This window comes from Plecotus auritus (genome assembly GCF_963455305.1).
Source record: "Plecotus auritus genome assembly, chromosome: X".
Classification (NCBI taxonomy): Eukaryota; Metazoa; Chordata; class Mammalia; order Chiroptera; family Vespertilionidae; genus Plecotus; species Plecotus auritus.
The window spans coordinates 67,991,506-67,998,112 of NC_137784.1; the positions used below are offsets into that span (position 1 = coordinate 67,991,506).

The 6,607-nt window shown below is 40.2% G+C and overlaps 1 pseudogene across 1 annotated transcript; it reads right to left on the reverse strand.

The window, feature by feature from the left end:
• Positions 1-5,794: 5,794 nt before the first annotated feature.
• On the reverse strand, positions 5,795-6,222 carry LOC308239788 (small ribosomal subunit protein uS12-like; annotated as a pseudogene). The gene has a single exon. The product of its transcript is annotated as a small ribosomal subunit protein uS12-like (transcript).
• Positions 6,223-6,607: the final 385 nt, after the last annotated feature.

The following is a 6,607-nucleotide window of genomic DNA, read 5'->3' on the forward strand; positions in this document are numbered from 1 at the left end:
GTACTGCTGGATCCTATTTGCTAGAATTTTATTGAGGATTTTGGCATCTACATTCATGAGGGATATTGGCCTGTAATTCTCCTTCATTGTGTTGTCTTTATCTGGTTTTGGTATTAGGGTGATGCTGGCTTCATAGAAGGAGCTTGGAAGTGTTCCTTCCTCTTGAATTTTTTGGAATAGTCTGAGGAGGATAGGTTTTAGTTCTTCCTTGAATGTTTGGTAGAACTCTCCTGTGAAGCCGTCTGGCCCCGGGCTTTTGTTTGCCGGAAGCTCTTTGATGACTGCTTCAATTTCTTCCATAGTTACTGGCATGTTGAGCTGTTTAGATTCTTCCTGATTGAGTTTTGGAAGGTTATATTTTTCTAGGAATATGTCCATTTCCTCCAGGTTGTCCAGTTTGTTGGAATAGAGTTGTTCGTAGTATTTTTTAACAATCCTTTGTATTTCGGCGGGATCTGTTGTTATTTCACCTCTTTCATTTCTGATCTTGTTTATTTGGGTCCTCTCCCTTTGCTTCTTGGTGAGCCTGGCTAGAGGTTCATCAATCTTGTTTATCCTTTCAAAGAACCAGCTCTTGGTTTTGTTGATCTTTTGTATTGTTTCTTTGGTCTCTATGTCATTTATCTGTGCTCTGATCTTTATTATTTCCTTCCTTCTGCTTACACTGGGCTTTTCTTGTTGCTCTTTTTCTAACTCTTTGAGTTGTTGGGTTAGGTAATTTATTACCCCTGTTTCTTGTTTTTTGCAGTAGGCTTGTAGAGCTATGAACTTCCCTCTCAAGACTGCTTTTGCTGTGTCCCATAGATTTTGGATTGTAGTGTTTTCATTGTCATTTGTTGTCATGATGTTTTTTATTTCTTCTTTGATCTCTCTGGTAACCCAGTCATGGTTTAATAGCATGCTGTTTAGTCTCCATGTGTTTGATTTCTTTGGGTTGTTTTTATTGTAGTTGATTTCCAGTTTTATGCCACTGTGGTCTGAGAAGATGCTTGATATGATTTCTATCTTCTTGAATTTGAAGAGACTTTGCCTATGTCCCAACATATGGTCTATCTTTGAAAATGACCCATGTGCGCTTGAGAAGAATGTATATTCTGTGGCTTTGGGGTGAAATGTTCTGAAGATGTCAATTAATTCCATCTGGTCTAGTGAGTCATTTAGGATTGATGTTTCTTTGCTGATGTTTTGTTTAGAGGATTTGTCCAATGGTGATAGTGGGGTATTAAAGTCTCCTACTATGATTGTATTGCTGTCAATGTCTCCCTTAATATCCTCCAGGAGTTTTTTTATGTATTTGGGTGCTCCTGTATTGGGTGCATATATGTTTACCAGAGTTATTTCTTCTTGTTGGATTGCTCCCTTTAGTATTATGAAATGGCCTTCCTTATCTCTTGTTATGTCCTTCAGTTTGAGATCTAATTTGTCAGAAATAAGTATTGCTACCCCAGCTTTTTTTTCAGTTCCATTTGCCTGGAAAACCTTTTTCCATCCCTTCACCCTCAGTCTGTGTGCGTCTTTTTTTCTGAGGTGGGTTTCTTGTAGACAGCAGATATATGGGTCGTGTTTTCTTATCCAATCTGTTACCCTATGTCTTTTGATTGGGGCATTTAATCCATTTACATTTAAAGTTATTATTGATAGGTACTTATTTGTCGCCATTCCTATTCTTTACCCCTGTGTTACTTCTTCGCTTCCTGTTTCTTTCTTTCTTTCTTTTTTTTTTTTTACAGTAGACCCTTTAGCATTTCTTGCATTGCTGGTTTGGTGGTAATAAATTCCCTTAGTCCTTTTTTGTCTGTGAAGCTCCTGATTTCACCTTCAATTTTGATTGACAGCCTTGCTGGTTACAGTATTCTTGGATTCAGCCCCTTCCTTTGCATGACTTTGTATATTTCATTCCATTCCCTTCTGGCCTGATGAGTTTCTGTTGAGAAATCAGTTGCTAGTCTGATGGGGGTTCCTTTATATGTAACTTTCTGTCTCTCTCTTGCTGCTTTTAAGATTCTTACTTTGTCGTTGGTGTTTGCCAATTTAATTATAATGTGCCTTGGCGTCGGTCTTTTGGGGTTCATTTTGCTTGGGACTCTGTGAGCTTCTTGGATTTGTGTGGGTTTTTTCTTCCCTATATCTGGGAAATTTTCTGTCATTATTTCTTCAAAGAGGTTTTCTATTCCTTGCTCAGCTTCCTTTCCTTCTGGAACCCCTATTATGCGGATGTTGTTTTGTTTCGTGTTGTCCCAAAGTTCCCTTAGACTCTCCTCCTGCCTTTTAATTTTTTTTTCTAGAAGTTGCTTTTCTTGGGTATTTTTTTCCATCTTGTCTTCTAGCTCACTGATGCGGTCCTCTGCTTCTTCTAGTCTACTCTTGATGCTTTCTATTGAGTTCTTTACAGCAGCGATGTCATTTTTCATTTCTTCTTGGTTCTTCTTCATTTCCTCTTGGTTCTTGCTCATATTGTCGAATTTGTCTTCCATTCTTTTCAGCCACCTTATGACCATTTCTCTGAATTCTTTTTCTGGAAGGTTGCTTGCCTCCATTTCGTTTACTTCCTTTTCTGGTGATGCCTGCTTTTCTTTCATATGCGGGCTGCTTCTTTGTCTCCCCATGGTCTCTCTTCTCTGGGTGTCTGGTTATGTAGTTCTCTCTCTCCTGGGTTGATTTCAAGGCACAAAATACAGCACTACCAGGTAAAACTCACAAGGCACTGAACAGGAATGTATTCACGATATTAATAACCTCCAATAAAGGTGACCACCAGAGAAAGGCAAATTAGGTGATAGGAGAGAAAGAAGAAGAGGAAAAAAGAAAGAAAGAAAGAAAAAAAGAAAAAAGGAGTGTGAAAATGAAATTGGGAAAAGGGAAAGTAAAGAGAAAAAAAAAGTAAGAGAGACAAGAAAGTGACTAAGAGAGAAAGGGGAACAGACTATATATATTGGGGATAAAACTCCAATAGAACAATCACTAATCCCAGCAAATGCCAGCAACAAGTGCCTGGGGATTAATACAAACTACAACACCAACTAATATGGATTGAGGCAAGGGAAAGCTGAAGCACAAAACAAACAAAAAAATAAACAAAAGAAGAATAAGCAAAACAATCTCACAAAAACAGCATAAAAATTGGATATAATCTACATTCAAGCAAACAACAACAAAAGGACAGAGAGAAGGACAAGTTTATGGATAGCTCAGACAGCGAAGGGAGAGGTGTATGTGGACTTGGAGCAGGGGATTAGAGATTAGATATGTAAGTAGGGTGAAATTTTAACAAGGGGTAAACAGAAAGAATAGGGAAAATCTAAAGCAGTAAAAGGGTAAGACAAACAGGACACTGAAAAGGGGGAGGTTAGGAAGAGAGTGATGGCCTAAAGGTAGAGTTGAGATAGAGTAAAACGATGCTAAAGGAAAGATAAAAAATAGAATGTAGAACCCTAATCCCAAAATAAAATGAAGAGAAAATAAAATGACACTTTAAAAAAAAAAAGATAAAATAGCAGTAGTAATAATATGGATTGAAAATAAAAATGTAATCATTAAAAAGGTAAAATCAAGTGATGAAAAAAGAAAAAAAGTTTCTTGATTAAAAGATGCAAAAAATGAAAATAAAAAAAAATAAAAAAATAAAAAAATAAAAGGTAAAAATAAAGTGTGAAGTAGTGAAGGTCATTCACTTCCTCTGTTTTTCTGTTTGGCACGCCTGTTTCTCAGTCCAGACAGTATTGCAGTTCCCTGCGATCCACTGCTCTTCGGTGTTGTAAGCCAGTCCTGATTTTAAGCAGGCGGTGTGTCTTAATTTCTCGTATTCCTTTATTTTTGATTACGCAAGAGTCAATTTGTGATTCAGCCCCTGGGTGGCAGTGTTTCTGGATTGACTTCCGGGTCTATCTATGGCCTCTCTAGGCAGTGTTAGAGCCTTCTTTCCCTGTGGCACTGCCACCGGCCTGTGGGCGTGGTCTGCCTCAGAGCTGACTCTCTGATGGTCACTCCCTGCTCCGATCCCCAGGTTCCAGAAAAACAACTTTCCCCTGCAGTCTCCCAGGGTGTCCCCAACTGGGTGATCCTATGTATTGGGCTTAGTAATCAGAAGCAAGGATTTGAAGAGGAAAAAGCCCAAGTGTGCGAACTCCAGGACTGCGAGTAAACCCAGGCACAAAGGGAGCGCACGGGCTGCGCGTAAGTCTGGACAGCCTGAAATTCTTAGGGTGTCCCTGCACTTCAGATCAAAATGGGTTGCTTTTTAGAGTGCCCTTCTCTTAGCAGCTCTGAGGACCCCTTTCCACAATCACAGATCACGCCAGCCCCTACAGCCACGGATTTTTCTAGGCACAGACTTCCCTGGTCCTCCAGCTCCCGCAAAACGTGCGTTCCTCTCTCCCGCCGGGACCAGAGACCTCACCTTATCCCAGGCGAAATCTGACCTTTCCGTGGTGGAGTGTAGAGCTCCTCTGAACCCGTGTGCTTGCGCCAGTTGGGGAGCGTTGTTCTGGGGCTCGCAGCTGTTCCTGGGGTGCCGCAGTTGTGGATTCTCAGGCTTCAGATAAGCTCCACTTTCCGGATCAAGATGGCGCAGACTCCGCGTCCAAGCCCGCAGCTCCGGGAGGGGACCCAGCCGCAGTTGGTGCTGCCAGGTCAGGGGAACCCCGTTCAGCAGTCCCCCACCTCCTTCTGGAATTCAGCTGTCTCCCAACCAGCCAACAAACACTCCTTGTGCGTCCCTCAGCTGTTCTTTCTTTCTGCTCCGGGACAAGGCTCGGAACACGTCTGTCTATTCCGCCGCCATTATTCCCTCAGAAATTTCTTCTTTAAGTAAAGCTTTATATATTTTATTTTCCTACTTAAAGATATCTATTGCTCCTCCTCAGCTATCACATTAAACTTGAAACTGCTCAACTTTGCATCAAAGACTTTCATCATTTCTTTCAAATCACTTTCCTTAGCTTTTATTTGTCTAATCTGCTAGATCAGTGGTCTGCAAACTGCGGCTCGTGAGCCACAAGTGGCTCTTTGGCCCCTTGAGTGTGGCTCTTCCACAAAATACCACGGCCTGGGTGAGTCTATTTTTAAGAAGTGGTGTTAGAAGAAGTTTAAGTTTAAAAAATTTGGCTCTCAAAAGAAATTTTAATCATTGTACTGTTGATATTTGGCTCTGTTGACTAATGAGTTTGCCTACCACTGCTGGTCCAAATCCCAACACTGGCCTCAACTGAGGCATGCACTAGTGTCAGTGAGATGGAAATATCAGTGAAGCATTTACATAAATGACCTATGTAAGGGTCATTTACATAGAAGTGATAATCTAGCAGCTAGATTATCTACAAATTATCATCACTCCACAGGCATTCTGGGATGTTTACTGGCTCATGCTTTTGATTCATCCATGATTATTTTAGTCCATCTTTCTAAAATGCCTTCTGTATCCACCCTGGACTCCACATTTTAAAATTCTACCATTCTATCTCACCACCTGTTTAAAGAAACCTCTTCTGATCCTTCTAATTAGATGTGATTCTTTATTCATTCATTCCCACACCCTTGTACCTATTTTAATGCAATTGTCAGATCCTGATTTTTATTTTAGATATTTTTCACTTATCTCCCTTCCATCCCCATCTTACAGCTCTACTCACAACTTCATCCCAACTAATGTGTAAGCAGTTTAAGAGCATAGATAATCTTTCTTATGTTTGTATTCCCTGTAGTTATAGAACAGCCTGTGAAGCCCCTAAGGACAGCAAATGTCTTTTTTTGTTAGTCATATTAAAATTTATTACTACTGTGATTTCACCATCAAAACTTATGATCTTGGTCTTTCCTTCTTGCCTTTGTATAAGGCCAAAAGAGACACATTCGCTACTTTGACAACCTTACAGCGAACTCCAGGAATGTCAACAACAGCATGACCTTTGCGACCAAATCCAGAACTTTGTCATTTCCCTCAGTAAAATTCAAACAACCATCATTGGGTACAAAGGCTGTGATTTTATTTTTTGCCATTCTTGATCATCTGGACCCTGACACACTTCCTGATAGCAGAATTTGGCTGTTGTCTTCAACCCCTACTTTTCCCAGCACAATTCCCTTTGAATGGGAAGCACCACCAAAAGGGTTGGCCTTCTGGGCCCTGCCCAAATGGGCCTTCTGATACCATTTATCATTCCACTTCTGATCTAGAAGGTGGCTCTGGAACTTCTAGGCAGTACAAAGACCACGGCACTTGCCCATCCAGCTGGCACCACCGACCTGAGTGAAAGAAAGAGGTTGTATAGGAAGGAGCCAGCAAATGTCTTTCTTTCTTTCACCATAGTATCATCTAAGACTGTTGGACTATTGATGTATACGACACTTCAAATATTTATAGAAATAATGAATAAAGAAAATAATAAAAATGTAATGAATAAAGTGAGAGAATACCATGAGGGAAGTGGCTTCCTTTTTCATACCAATTGTATGTTTTTTTCCTAGCTTAATGGGAGATTAGACTCTGGTAGGAAACTGAGTAAAGTGAGGGTAAGGAAAGACACCATAAGGAAATTTAAAACACAGTAATTATTAGAACTTTATATTTACTGATATAGTTGGTAATCTTTATTCAAATAAACTCTATACC